The sequence below is a fragment of the Lissotriton helveticus genome, chromosome 5_1, assembly GCF_964261635.1.
Source record: "Lissotriton helveticus chromosome 5_1, aLisHel1.1, whole genome shotgun sequence".
Taxonomy (NCBI): Eukaryota; Metazoa; Chordata; class Amphibia; order Caudata; family Salamandridae; genus Lissotriton; species Lissotriton helveticus.
Genome location: NC_136065.1, coordinates 1,044,060,592 through 1,044,076,233, shown reverse-complemented (window position 1 = coordinate 1,044,076,233; position 15,642 = coordinate 1,044,060,592). Strand labels below are relative to the sequence as shown.

At 47.1% G+C, this 15,642-nt stretch overlaps 1 pseudogene; it reads right to left on the bottom strand.

The window, feature by feature from the left end:
* Nucleotides 1-10,111: 10,111 nt before the first annotated feature.
* LOC144756758 (28S ribosomal RNA) lies at nucleotides 10,112-11,141 on the bottom strand (annotated as a pseudogene).
* Between the last annotated feature and the right edge of the window lie 4,501 nt (nucleotides 11,142-15,642).

Here is a 15,642-nt window from a genome sequence, read left to right as displayed (position 1 = left end):
TCCATGAAGAAGGTAGTGAAGCCTTACCCAAAAAGATTTGATTAAATAGTTGACACATAATTGGTGCAAAGATATCTATCAATGATTTATAAACTTCGACCGGAAGGCCATCCGGGCCCGGAGCCTTACCTCTCTTTCTCCCTTTAATGACCCCTTCCACCTCTGATTGGGAGATTTCATGGTTTAATACCTCCTAAAGGTCATCTGATAGTGGCTCAAAGAACTCTAACCAACCCTTTAACGCTAGCTTATCTGGGCTAAGATCTTCCTTATATACTTTTCACAAAATAATCATGAAAGGCCTCCGCTATTCCTTTGCTATCTGAAATAGTTAGACCTGACTTCACTACTCTTACTTCCTTGATCTGGTTTCGGACATGATCCTTTTTCGCTTTCCAGGCTAAGAGTTTGCTACACCCCTCACCATAGTTAAACTGTGCGAGTTGACTGGCCTTCCATTTCTCCTTAACTCTTTGAGTCAACACTTCCACCAAATCTGATTTTAGCTCTGTCAAATCATGTAGTGTCCGTTCATCCGTCTCAGGACTGCTATGATTTACAATACTAGCCTCACGTAGACACATTTTTTCCTCCAGTTCTGAAACCTTGTTATATAAATTGTTCTTTTCTTTGCTCCCATAGCACTTAATCTTCCTCTCAAAAAAGCCTTGCAAGTATCCCACACAGTCTCTATCCTAGCTGATCCCATATTTTTATCAAAAAAGACTTCAGTCTCTTCACTCAGAACTTTTACGGCTTCCTGATCATAGAGGACCGTACGATCTAACCTCCAGGTTGAACCCGACAGGCCGACCCCTAATTCCAAAGACAATGAGATGGCTGAGTGATCGGAAAGATGTACGCCGACATGGCCAACCTGAGTCACACGATCCCTAAGATTAGAGTCAAGCAGAAAAAAATCTATTCGAGATTTATGGTTATATTTTTTGTTGTAAAATGTGTTACCTAACTATTGGTCTGACTTCAGTCTCCATATATCACACAAACCTTGCTGGATGATCATTGTCTTAAGTCTGCTCAACATTTTAGAGTTTTCCAAAGGTCTACTCTTTTCCGAGTGATCTAACTTATGGTCCAACACCGTATTAAAATTGTCTGCCATAATTATTTTACCCGGAAAACTTAATAGTTCCCTGGCCTACTCATCTCAAGGACCCACATCGTCCCGGTTCTGACCATAGTAACCAATAATGGTGAACATTTCCCCTGCCAATTTTAATTTCACAATCAACCATCTACCTCTAACATCCACCACTTTTCCCTCAACTGAAATATTAACCCCCTGCCTAATTAGAACTGCCACTCCTTTCGTAACTGCCGTCTGAGAAGTAAAAAATGAATGAGCAATCCACTGCTGAGCCAAAAAGAGTTCCTTACTCTCAGCCCCAGACAAATGAGTCTCCTGCAAGATTATAATTTGGGCCAAAGAATCCTCCAGGTACTTCAACATTAACTCTCTCCTAGGTTTCAAACGCAGCCCGTTTACATTCCAAGATAGGAATCTCAATTTCGTTGAGTTAACCCCACTCATAACACCCTGAGCTAACTTCGTCATAAAACCTGACGACAATAAAACTTCTGAGGATTTTTTCAGTTTTTCTCCCCTTACCCTTACCCTCACCCAACCCAAGTACCCCCTCCCCCAAGAAGTGCCACCCCTACCCCGGAAAACCCAACCAAGGCCATTTGGGTGTCTGCAGTGAACGGTACGGATAAACAGAAAAAATAAAGGTAAATAATGATTATATGCCTGCCCGAGATCTGCTCATTAAACTTAACCCAATTTAGCAGATCAATATCTAGTGTAGTTACAAACACTCCGCCTTACATTGCTCCAAGAAACTGCCCACCTCTTCAACAAATCGAAAAAAATACATCTTATTTTGCCACATAACTTTTTTAGGAAAGCCGGAAACTTCAATTGAACCGTAGCGCCCAATTTCCTAAGAGGCTCAATCCGCTTGCCTAAGTCCCATTGCCTGTTAGCAGTCACTAGTGCCAGGTCAGATCTTACCTCGACTTTAACTCCATCTACCATGTTTTTCTTTTTGAGAGCAGCAGCCGGAATTTTTTCTTTCAGAGTATATGTCAGAAAATGAATCAAGATTTTCCTTGGTTTAGAACGATTCGGGTTCAACCTAAAGGGATTATGCATTTTGACATGCCAGAATTTTTTAGTGGAAAACTGCGAGGATGCTATAGTTATCCCACATCTTCTGATCCATGTGCAAACGTAAAAAGCAACTAGGTTGTGAGGTCTTCTTAGTGATTCAATAAGTATCCACAGTAGAGTGATGGAAAACTTCAAAGAAGTATTTATTTAAAATTAAATTAAATTAAATTAACATCACGGGTCAACACGTGTTTCACGACAATAGTCGCTTCATCAGGGCCAACATGCAGTAACTGCATACTATGTAATGACAGAATAGAGCGAAGAAAGAAAAGAAGGTAAAATAATAAAAGGAAAAAATAAGACAACAAATAAACTATCCATTGATTAACCCCTTGCGTGCGGCCGCGTTTCCCCCTCCGGTGCTGAGCCCTAATGAAAACGGGCATGGTCATGACGGAACGGTTCCGTCATGAGCACAGCTCAACCGTAGCTCATGACGGAACCGTTATGTCATGAGCACCGAAGGGGTTAATGGTTGTTCATAAAACATTCATCAGAGGGTAAATACATATTTCAAGGATGAAAGAGTCCTGACAAGGTAGAAAGAAAAGAAGCAAATAGGTTTTTAAAAAAAAGGTAAAAATATGAACTTTAAAAGATTCTCCAGAGGAGAACACCATTTACTCACAAGGAATAAAGATAAAACTTAGTTTGAATGTTACCCACCTGTGTAGGAAAAAAGACAGTGGCAAGATTCGTAAAAACATTACTGTGTGTAACTCTCAAAACAACAAGTGAAAAAATTATAGGTAAATATGCAATAAATGAAGGAAGAGCCAAACCCAAAACAGTGACTACCTAGAGTACACCAGTGTGATAGACACAAACAGAACCAAAGATTAGATTGTAGCCAGAAATATGTGAAACATAGTAACAAAATAATTATTCATATACCGAAGCAATATTCATGGTATGCACAAAAGATTAGGGGCCAGATGTAGGTAAATGTCATTTACCGATTCTTAAATACCGAATTTTACCGAATCAGTATTCAAGAATCGGTAAATGAGATGTAGGGAAAAAAATCGGTATTCATTACCGATTCGGTAAAAATCGGTATCGGACTTTCGTAATTTACCGAATCGGTATTTACCGAATCGGTAATTACCGAATCGGTATTTCCCATTCATCCCTATGGGCCAAAAGGCCCATAGAAAAGCATTGGAAATACCGAATCGGTAAATACCAAATCGGTAAATACCGAATCGGTAAATACCGAATTGGTAAATTCCAAATCGGAAAGCAAGCAAAAGTGAAACTAATGAAAACAGCCAATCAGGTGCTACCCCCCCCCCCCTACCAGGAAGTGGCATCCCAGGCAGCTGCAACTCATTAGAAGGTTCTGGAGAGGCAGTCAGAGCTGAGCAGAGACACAGAGCAGCAGGGAGAGTTTTGTTGGGAGTTTACCTAAAGAAAAATGGCAAGCAGCAGTGAGAGTCAGAAGGTGGAGAGGAAAAGAAAAATCAAGTTCAGCAGCATGGAGCTGCAGGTACTGGTGGAGGAGGTTGTGAGAGTCCATAAGCAACTATTTGGCAGGCACTCCCTTACTGTACCTGAGTCTGCCAAAACGCAAAATGTGGCTTGCAATTGCAGAAAAGGTAAATGCAGTGGGAGTCACAAGCAGGTATCTTGAGGATCTGAAGAAACGCTTTTATGACATCAGGAGCCTCACCAAAAAGAAGATGTCAGAAATACATAAGCAGGCTGGTGTCACCGGTGGAGGCAGGAACCCAGCGCCCCCCCTGACTGACCTGGAGGAGTTGGTGGCCTCAACCATCGAGCGAGACAGTGTTGTGGGACTTGGAGATGTGGACAGCTCAGCCAGAGCTTCAAGTAAAGGTAAGACGCATGCGCAGCATGACACCCCATACCAAGCTGCTTCCCTTTACCCTTTGTGGACAGGCCAACCCCAGTCCAGTACTGCTAGCACTATACAGGAGCAATGCATTATGGGAAATGTAGTCAGCTAATGTAAGACCATGTGTAACTGCACAGACATCAGCAAGGCACTGAAAGTAATGCAGAAAAATGAAAGTAAAATGTGTAAAGCATTTATTGTAGTGACTGTGACACAGTAGCACTCAGTTGACATACGCTTATTTATACCTAGGGGCAACATCAGGCAGTCGACCCACAGCAACAGAAGGGACTGCACCAGCGAGGGAGGAGAGTGAGGAGGCAGGGCCAAGCCAGGTACAAGCCTCGCAGGAGGAAGAAGACACGACTGCCATCTCCCATGAAGAGGAAACAGTACAGACCCCCGATTTTCCGCACTCCCCACACCTTTCACAATCGCCTCCATTGGTTTTTTCACCAGAAACCTCCCCATCACTGTCCCTGTCTGCACCTGCAACCTCACCAGCCAGGAGGCGAGTCGTGGCCCCACTGCCAGTAATGGAGGCAGCAGAGGGTGAGGCTCAAGCCACTGTACATGTGAGTCCTGGTGCACTGCAGTCCACCAATGAGCCATTCCCCTTGCGCAGAAGGCAACGCCGATCCAGCACTGCAGGTGGACCTGGAGATGGCACTGTGTTCCGTGGGCTGGAGGGGAGCATGGTGCGCATACAACAGATGCTGGGAAAATCCATTCAGGCCTGCCATTGCCAATTTAGAGTCCTAAATGAACAAATAGGAGACATGGGGAAGGGCATCAGAGACATTGTTGAATCTAATAGGGAAGTAGCAAAAACAAATGCAGACATTGCAGCAGGAATGCAGCAAATGAGCAACTCCATCACCCAGCTCTGCTCAAAACTGGACAGCCTGGAACACACAAGGCGCAGGGATGCCCGTGTCCACAATAGGGCCATGAATCATCTGGCCACTGCCACATCCCAGCTATGCCGTAGAGGCATTAATATGCAGGAGAGCCTTACACAGAACACGGCCGAGGTAACCAGGGGCATGGCCAGGATCACTAGTGCCCTGGAGGCTATGATCATATCACACACTGCACAGAATCCTGCCCTGGATGTGGCAGAGGCAGACGACAGCAGTAGCCGCAGCAGCTTAGCAAGCGCTGTAGTTGAGCCACGTAGGAGTAGCAGGTGCCCAGCTGAGGCTGCAGGCCATGCGGAAAGCAGCGACCAACATCCCAGTGGCTCAGGGAAGCGTGGCCGCAAGTGACATTGCCGGTGTGGGTGAAGTAACCCAGGACATACAGTCCCCACGTTTATTATGTTTATTTTGCTGCACTTCAGTGCATGAACGTTGTGGCAACATTAAATTACGTTCTTCTCATTCACAACCTGTCTGTGTCTCATTACTTACTCAGAAATAGTTGCGTGTAATCTCCTCACGTCTGTATCTGCCATCACTTGGTGTTGACACTCCAGCAGGTTGTGTTTCAGGCACAGCAATGTCGTCGTCATGATCCTCGTAGTCAGACAACTCCACCTCAGTACCCTTCTTAACAGCAAGGTTGTGCAACATGACACAGGCAGCAATTATCTTACAGCAGGTGATGGGGGTATACTGCCTTGCACCTCCACACTTGTGCAAGCATCTGAATCTGCTTTTCCAGATACCAAAGGTCCGTTCAGCGACATTCTGTGTGCTTTTGTGGGCCCTGTTATATCTCCTTTGGCTGGGGGTTGAGGGGTTGAGGAGGGGGTGAGTACAAATGAGCGGAGGGCATATGCACTGTCTCCTAAAAGGAAAAGGGAATACATTACTCACATGCATACATGTACTTCTTACTGCAATAGGTATTATGGGGGTCAGACACTGTGTCTTACCTAGGAGGTATCCTTCACCAAATTCCCCTACAGTCAGCCGTGCATAGATGCCGCTGTTTTGAAAAATATAGGAGTCGTGGGTACTCCCAGGAAATTCTGCCACAATGTCAGTGATGGCGCACTTTGCATTGCAAATCACCTGCACATTGATGGTGTAGGTTGACTTTCTATTGCTGTAGATATATTCTGTGGCAGCAGGGGGACAAATGGGAATGTGCGTGCCATCTATGCAGTGCAGCCAATTATATTGGGAAATCGAGCCATCTGGTAAAAGTCAGATTTTGTTTGAACCAGTTCAGCATGGGTAGCAGGAAAATATATGTAATGCTCCATCCTCTGTAACATGGCGTCAAGGAATTTGTGGAAAAACCTTGACAGGCTGCTCTGGGTCCCCCCACCTACCGCAGCAACCACGCTCTGGTAGCTCCCAGACGCAAGCAGGTGGAGGCTGAACAGCACCTGCACATGGGGTGGAATTGCATATGCCCTTGGGGTAGTGTGCTGCAACAGTGGTTGGAGGTCCCTGATGAGCTCCAAGATGGTGTCTGGGGCCAACCTGTACCTCTGCAGTATCTCTGCCTCTGTAAGCATGAACAAGGTGACCCTCTGCCTGTAGACCTGCTCCTCTCTCTGCCATTCCCTCTCTCCTTCCTCCTGTAGCCGTAGCCGTCTTGTAATGACATAAAATGCTGCCATTGTGCAAACAGAATTGCATTTTGGGTCCATTTTTGTAGGCTGCACCTGGTTACCACCTGATTTCAATCCATGGTAAATACCGACTCTTAAATACTGAATTTCAAGCAAATTCAGTATTTCAGAGCTTACCTACATCTCAATCTTCAATTTTACCACTTCTTATTTACCGATTCGGTATTTTACCGAATCGGTAACTTTACCGAATGGGTACATTTACCGATTCGGTAAATTTACCGAATCGCAAACCGTTGCGATTCGGTAAATTTACCAATTCGGTATATATTCCCATTCGGTATTTTACCGATTCGGTAAATTTACAGATTTGGGCGATTTTCGGTCTCCTACATCTCGATTGCTCAATACCGGTCGGTAACGGACGAAAATATCGATTTTCGGTCGTCACCGACCGGTAAAGGGCTACCTACATCTGGCCCTATGCTCCTTTTCAAATTGTATTTGTGAAATACATTTCTTGGTTCCAAAATACATCTGAAAGTACAATTTGAACAATGCCATACAAAGATAATTATTAAAGGTACAATAGATGAATGTGTTAAATTAGTAACCCATGGGACATATGTTTACAATACTGACATAATAAAAAAACTTTTTAACAAGATCTGAAGTAAACCATACATGCACTATTTCAAGTCAATTGCTATGCAGCAAATCATTTACCACCACGCAGAGAAGACAGCGAGACTGCATGTGGCAACCGTTGAAACAAAATAAGCATTGGCATAGCCAATAGATCATGACTTTGGGACCTTAAAAGTGTTTTGCCATCCAGCACATTATACTGGGTGCTGTGTTGCCAGGTATTGAATAGTGGAGGTAGCGTGGGACGCAATTATGCAGCACTTTGACTATATTATGCAGCAAGAATAGGCACATTATGTGGTGTAATGCACCACATTCTCTAAAAGTATTACTTTGTCTTTTTGTTATTTTTACCAATGTTAGTACTGTTTGGGCAAAAGTTTATTCTAATTAGTACTAGTGTAACACTCAAACACAACAATAAGCATCTGACAATTGATCAGCCAAACTTTGTGCAGTACCTTCCACTGTGCAGCACCACTTGTTGCTGTGTTTTTAGGAGCTTTTGATCCGTTGAAGCTAGAAGCAGAAGAGTTTTTATTAAAATCTGCAGATTATGCAATGTATGATGTATTTGTGACAGATCCATAATTAATCTGAAATGCTACGGCGCAATACTGCAAAATTCCAATTATACATTTAGCATTTGAGGATGCAGCAGGACACAAATAATTAAAGCTAGAATTACATAGTGGACTACCATTCAATTAAAGGTACAAATAAGCCAACTGGAATGTGCACTAGAGAAGGCCATTTATAGAGAAACAAGTGCAGGATGTCAGAAAGAAAGTTATTGCTGGACATGAGCGCACAGGAATGGGCGGGTGGCATTGCGGTATAGTAAAGAGAGAAAATAATTTTGATTTCCACCTACAGGAGGAAACAAACCAAAGTGCTTGTCAACTCCATAAATAGAATTACAAACACCAATGAACCACAATAAGTAACCATTTGATGCTGCAAGCAAACTGCGTGAAGTCAACTGCTGAGAAAGATACATAGCAAAATGGGTGGAACATAGGACAAATAAAGAGAGCTACTCTTTGCTGACTATAATTTCTAGGATTTCCCATTGGGATGGGGTTTCTAGATGGCAAGGGGCTCCGGTTGGGTAGTAGCTCTTGTGATTTCCTTATGAGGCATTAGAGATATGAGAGCTAAGGATGTTGGAGTGTCAGTAAGCATATCGATGTAGTGCTTTTAGAATGTGGCAGTTACGGATAGCAAGGGCATTGAGTGTAGAATTCTAATGAATGCATGTGGTAGGATTTGTGTTCAGAACGTGTGAATGTGACCCTCTGATGTAGATGGTTTGAATGGGAGGAGGTGTTTGCCTCTATGGACGTGCAGACTGGTATATAATGTTAACGCAAAAATACAGACATAGCTGTAACGTAGCGGGACGTTTTACAAAGAGTAAGGAGAGCAAGTAGGTGGAGCCCCAGCGCCAGGACCCTCTGATGGCTTGCAGGACGGGGGGCTCACGCACCCCAGGGCCAGCCGGACGGAGCACAAGCCCCGGGCCCGTCCCAGCTTCCGAACCCTAGCCAGGCCGGGGAGAGCCTCCTCGGGCCCCGGTGGAGCCCTGTCCCCAGCGCCCGGACCCTCTGATGGCTTGCAGGACGGGGGGGCTCACGCACCCCGGGCCGGCCGGACGGAGCTCAAGCCCCGGGCCTGGTCCCAGCTTCCGAACCCTAGCCAGGCCGGGGAGAGCCATCCCGGGCCCCAGTGGAACCCCGTCCCCAGCATACGGACCCTCTGATGGTTTGCAGGACGGGGGGCTCATGCACACCGGGGCCGGCCGGACAGAGCTCAAGCCCCGGGCCCGGTCCCAGCTTCCGAACCCTAGCCAGGCCGGGGAGAGCCTCCTCGGGCCCCGGTGGAGCCCTGTCCCCAGCGCCCGGACCCTCTGATGGCTTGCAGGACGGGGGGGCTCACGCACCCCGGGCCGGCCGGACGGAGCTCAAGCCCCGGGCCTGGTCCCAGCTTCCGAACCCTAGCCAGGCCGGGGAGAGCCATCCCGGGCCCCAGTGGAACCCCGTCCCCAGCATACGGACCCTCTGATGGTTTGCAGGACGGGGGGCTCATGCACACCGGGGCCGGCCGGACAGAGCTCAAGCCCCGGGCCCGGTCCCAGCTTCCGAACCCTAGCCAGGCCGGGGAGAGCCTCCCTGGGCCCCGGTGGAGCCCCGTCCCCAGCGCACGGACCCTTGGCCGGACCCAAGGAGGGTTAAGCCCAGGCCACGTCCACTCCCCGACGGCCTGCCCGGGGAGCCCATTTTTCTCGACTATTAAGCCCCCACATAGTGGGGGCATACAGAACTCTGGGGAAGGACAAAAGTTGGAGTGAACCCGGCCGCCAGCCCGCAGGGCCATCTGGTCACCCAGCCCGCAGGGCCATCTGGTCACCCTGCCCGCAGAGCCATATGGTCACCCTGCCCGCAGGGACATCTGGTCGCGCAGCCAGGTGACCAGATGGCCTGGGACGACCCAGCGCCCAGATGGCCTGGGAGGCTGTCATACCCAGTCGCCCTTGCAGTCCGGCGAGGGTGGCCGGGCGCACCAAGGCAGCCACTCTGGAGGTTCCTTCCCCCGGGTGGCTGCTGCTCACCTCCCTGCCCGACTTGCCCGGGAGCAGCGGGAAGGGGAGGCCATCTGGTCACCCTGCTGACCCGCAAGGGATTGTGGCCCCCGTCCCCGCACCCCGGTAGGGCAGGGACAGGAGGGGGAGGCCCCAATGCCGAAGGGCACGTAGTGGAGGCAGCCTCCCACGGACCCGTGTTACCCCCTCCGCGTCCCTCCCACCGGCCCGGCGGCAGAGGGTCCCACACCTGGGTGTGGTGGAGGGAGGCATCCGCGGGTACCCACGCACGGAGAGACAAAAGCTTGGCTGAGGATGACTTTCAATAGATGGCAGCGAGGTAGCTGCTCTGCTACTTACGAAACCCTGACCCAGAATAAGGTCATCTACGAATGATTTAGCACCGGGTGTCCCATGAACATGCGGTGCACTAAGGGCGATGGAGACGGCCCCCTACCGCCCACACTCCGGTCCCCAAGCGAGCGGCTCTACGCAGCGGCCCCCCGAGAGAAGCCGGCTATCCCAGGCCAACCGAAGCTCCACGGCACTGCGGTATCGTTACGCTTTAGGGGGGATTCTGACTTAGAGGCGTTCAGTCATAATCCCACAGATGATAGCTTCGCCCCATTGGCTCCTCAGCCAAGCACATACACCAAATGTCTGAACCTGCGGTTCCTCTCGTACTGAGCAGGATTACTATTGCAACAACACATCATCAGTAGGGTAACACTAACCTGTCTCATGACGGTCTAAACCCAGCTCACGTTCCCTATTAGTGGGTGAACAATCCAACGCTTGGTGAAATCTGCTTCACAATGATAGGAAGAGCCGACATCGAAGGATCACAAAGCGACATTGCTATGAACGCTTGGCCGCCACAAGCCAGTTATCCCTGTGGTAACTTTTCTGACACCTCCTGCTTGAAATCCAAAAAGTCAGAAGGATCCTGAGGCCCCGCTTTCACGGTCTGTATTCATACTGAAAATCGAGATCAAGCGAGCTTTTGCCATTCTGCTCCGCGGGAGGTTTCGTTCCTCCCTGAGCTCGCCTTAGGACACCTGCATTATCGTTTGACAGGTGTACCGCCCCAGTCAAACTCCCCATCTGCCACTGTCCCCGGAGTGGGTCGCGCCCGGCGGGTGCCGGGCGCTTGGAGCCAGAAGCGAGAGCCCCACGGGGCTCACCCCCCGCCTCACGGGTAAGTGAAAAAACTATAAGAGTAGTGGTATTTCACCGACGGCCCGAGGGCCTCCACTTATCCTACACCTCTCGTGTCTCTTCTAATTAGATGACGAGGCATTTGGCTAATCCGTACATCCTCGCGGTGGCTCATTCTGGGTTATTATGCTGCCCATTAGCGTCAATTTGATTTTGCTTCCAACAATACAACATTCTTTCGCTCCGGAGTACAGCCACACTGAACGCTGTCCTCACTGGAACTGGGATCACGTATAGGCCAGAGATAGTACACATTACAGTACTATTCCAACAATTTTAAGATTGTCTATGAACAGTTCTGAGAATTAAAATATAATTAGCAGGACATCAACAATCAATGTGTGATAATTATGTGAATGTGATTATTTGAGACCTATTCATCATTCAAGACATTTAAAAAAGTACGATGTACACACTATATCTATATTGTTATAAGCACACATATATAAAACAAAAATACACATCTACAAATTGCACATCTAATTAGAAAAAGCACATCTAGAAAAATTCACATCTATAAAATTCACATCTATACTAACTTTTATATTAACCTATGTGTTAAAACATTATGTTTTATAAGGGTGACATGTGTGCTGTAAGAAAGTGTACATCTCAGTATAAGTTTGACACTCAATTGTCCATGAATACTTGGCACATTTTAAGAGTGTCCCTTAAAGTAGTCAGGCAAACATTTTTCTTGAATGGAAATGCCATTTGTAGACCTAAATCAGCCAGAACAACATCATTAGATTGAGGCCAGATACCACGACATCCTACGATAAAGCCATGAAATTCAACAGTTTTGCATTTTGTGAGATCTTTGATTTGCTGTGACAGATCCTGATAGTAATTCACTTTACTCTCAAAAGCTAATTCAAGGGAATTCTGAGAGTTTTCATAACAAATTGAAACATCAATCACTACGGCTGTACCATTTTTGGTAAACACTACATCTGGTTTTCGTAATTCTCCTTGATTATTCTTAACATGAGGTTCCCTATATGCCATCCAACCACACCTTTTTGCTCTATCAATGAGCAATTCCAGAATTTTGTTATGTCTTCTTATCCTAATGTCCTTGGTTTTAGGACATGCACCTGAGATATGAGAAATTGTTTCACAAACATCATTACAATACCTGTTCTTGTTGTCAAAATGCGGAACCATCAGCGCATTAATATTCCTCTTATTTTCATATACTTTTTCCAATTCTGCTAGTAGCAGTATTTCTTCCTGTGACCATAATTTTGACGGTTTGCTGCTTGCTAGAGCTGCTAGTCTAGCCTCAGTTTGCGCTCTTGGATGCGCATGCCGAGCATGTTGAGAAACACCAATTTTTGTTCCAAATCTGAGGTCACAGAAGCTGCACAGGAATGGCAGCTCTCCTTTTTGTGGTCTTCCTTTACATTTGGCATAATGGCATGCAATATTGTGATATTCGGCTTCTTTGTCACATTTTGAACAGTATTTTTTTAGATAGAAGCCCTTGTGCTTGTTGGAGACATGTTTTCTCAGTTCTTTAAAAGTTCCTAATATGTCTCCACACAAGTCACATTTATATTTTTCGTTTTGGGTACTTCCAATAAGTGACTTTTTTTGTGTAATCACTTTTCTTTGTTACTACATCTTTGCTGACCTCATACACATCGGGAAGATTTTCAAATTTTGCTGTACCAATGTCATTCTTGGCTGAGGTGGCTACAAACTCGATGGATTTGCTGAGGTCTACTATTGTGTCTTCTTCTGCTATAAGGGTTGAACTAGGGCCTATATCGTGATCTGAATCGCAGAAGCAGGGACGGGTCCCACACCCAAGCTTTCACAAACTACACTTCCATGCGTGGAGACTTAGCGGAAACAGTTGAAGGCTTTTGATCTTCCTCCGAAGGGGTTAGTGTCATCTTGGCAACCAGGCACCGTTCAACCAAATTGTTTTATGCAGGATGCTGGGAGAAGATTGTTGTCTGGTCCTCTTTCCCTAAAAGTTCATTTATCATATGTTCTCCTGTTCGTTTAGTCAGTGGCCCACTAAGGCTTTGCTGTGGCAACAGCTAGAAGTTACCTTTCTGCCCTTTTGGCCTTCTGGCGTTTACCTGACCAGGAATCGCTCTTCAAGTCACGTACTGTAATGTGTTTTTTTAAGGGGCTGGTCCCCGCTAACTCCATTTGTCATGCTGCAGTGGGACCTTTATTTGGCATTTAATTTTTCATCTGATACTAGACACAGATTCCTTACCTTTGAATTTTCTCCAGGCGTCAGATTGGATCTGAAAAACCTTGAGCAGTACCTTAGCGCGCCGGTAGATCGCATCAATCAGCTCTGCATCAGTGTCATCTGTACCAGGAGTGAAGTGTGCGGTGCCTATATAGGTGCCACCCCAGGGCGCTGACATCAGTTCTTTTCTTTCCGTGTCATCAGTGCAGATACAGAGAGAGCTACCTCAGTTGTTTCTTGGATTACCTTATTCGTCATTTTGTTGAAATTGTTTTCGAGCTAAGCTCCCAGTATACGTTCAGGATGTCCCCTAAAAAAATCTGTGGGGGTTAAACTCTGTGGTTCCTGTCACAGGCAGATGTATGTGGCAGACCCCCACCTGGTGGGCTTGTGGTGCCTGGCCTCAAATCCTAGACCTGCCCATAATGTCAAGCAATTAACCCGAACGCTGTCTGGTGGTGTGCCCTGAAGCTCCTGGCTGCCCGGCAGTGGACAACTGAGCACCACTTCAGGTTCCGACCACAAGGAAGGTTCCCGGCCAGTTTTGGTCTCATTCCTATTGGTCATCGTTGTGCTCCAAACCATTGTTGGGTAAGTCCCACAAGAAAAAGAAACAGAAGAACCCGAAACTAAAGCTCTCTTTGGCTTTGCCACACCAGTTCAAGCCATTGGACAAGGCGGGGGAACACCACCACAAATCTAGGGCCATTCAGACACATCAGCCGCAAAGCCCGGCAATTTATGTAGTGTACCACATGTAGGGTTGCACCATGCAAATAGTCCAGATGACCCTTATTGGTTTACAGGAGCTTACTTTAATAATCCCAAGTGCTCTTCTAGTGGTAGTGTGGGCGAGGAGCTTAGGCCTTTCAGAGGGGAGTATTGAGAATTTGTACACAGAGACTCAACAAATGACACACAGATTCAAAAAGAAATACGAGACCGATTTAGAAAAATAACACAAACTTTTATTTAATTTTAGACCCCAAGATAATAGGAATCAGGTAACTACTTTCGGTGTTATCGATTTTTGAGGTATCAGAAAAATACAATCACATAACGGTTTTGAGGTATGAGCCTTCAAACACGGTAATATTACCCTATGGGAGAAACATACACTGCATAGGTACACTTGCAAATGGTTTCGGAGGATATCAAGGTCCAAGAAACATCCAGCAGTTCCGGTTTACCTATCCTGGTGTGTCCGGGTGTAGAGGTGGTCGGGGGCGTTGGTAGCCTCGAGCGCCATGCTGTAAAGTCAATGGCAAAGGCACCTGCAAAAGAAAGGCTGCAAGTGGGGACTTGGGGACAAGTCCGGCAGAACCCAGGAGGAGGGCTCAGCTCTTGAGGGTCTTTGGAGCACAGGGACACAATCGGTTTCTGTGAACCTGCGCTGTGGTGGGGGGGGGGGCTTGGGTGCAGAGGTGTTGTGGTCAGAGGGTTGCTATGCTTAGAGGCTCTTACTTGTCTTGCTGACCTGGAGAGGGAGAGAAAATCAGACAGCAAGGAAAATATTGGTGTTGGTCTCGGTGATCCTGAAGTCCCTATTCCGCTGCTTTGCCATCGGTGGTGTCTGGCGTGATCACACAAAAAGGCCTGGTTGCTCCAGTACCCAGGGTATTGGTGCTGGGCGACTCTTGGAGGGCCTGGCATCTCCAAACTCAGCAGTTTAATGGATCTGACCTCCTGGAACAGCAATACTTCTTACTGGCGAGATGCTACCTCTGTGGACCCGATGGTCAGCAAGTCGATGTACAGTGTAAGTTTGGTTGATTCCTCCAGCTACAGGGGAATGGCTCCTACACCCCAATGGAGATGCTGCTTTGTTGTTGAAGTACTGGACAGTCCTCCATGGGCTTAGGAAAATGCAAAGCATTTCGACGTGCTTGGTCACTGCAATTGTCGAAGTACCAGCAGCAAGGCAGGGTTTGGCGCAAAGTACAGGGTAGGTCCTCAGATCTCGTGGTGACGGCTCTCTTCTGTCCTTCTTTGGTTCCCAGGTAGACAAATCTGGGTCCCTGATGTCAGGGACCACCTAAATACTGAACTTAGAGGTGTTAAGGGGAGTGCAAGGTAGTAGCCAATAGGCTACCTGTCCCTGGGGTGACTAAACCCCCTATATGACCACTTCCTGTGGAGAGCTGCCATAAACCATAAACCTGATCCAGAGTTCTTAGTTTCACCAAACACAAGATGGTGAAACCCTTCGTTGATTGCCCATTGCAGGTGACCCACCTTAGGGGTGTGCCTAGTCTGATAGTTTGACACGCTTACTAACTAGCTAATTTTCCGGCCTGCTTTGTTACCAAATGGGCCCCAGAACAGGGGGCGGCATTCTCCAGGTCTGGAGGAAGCCGGGGTCACAAATCAAAGGCGGAAGAGGCCTTAAAGCCTCTGG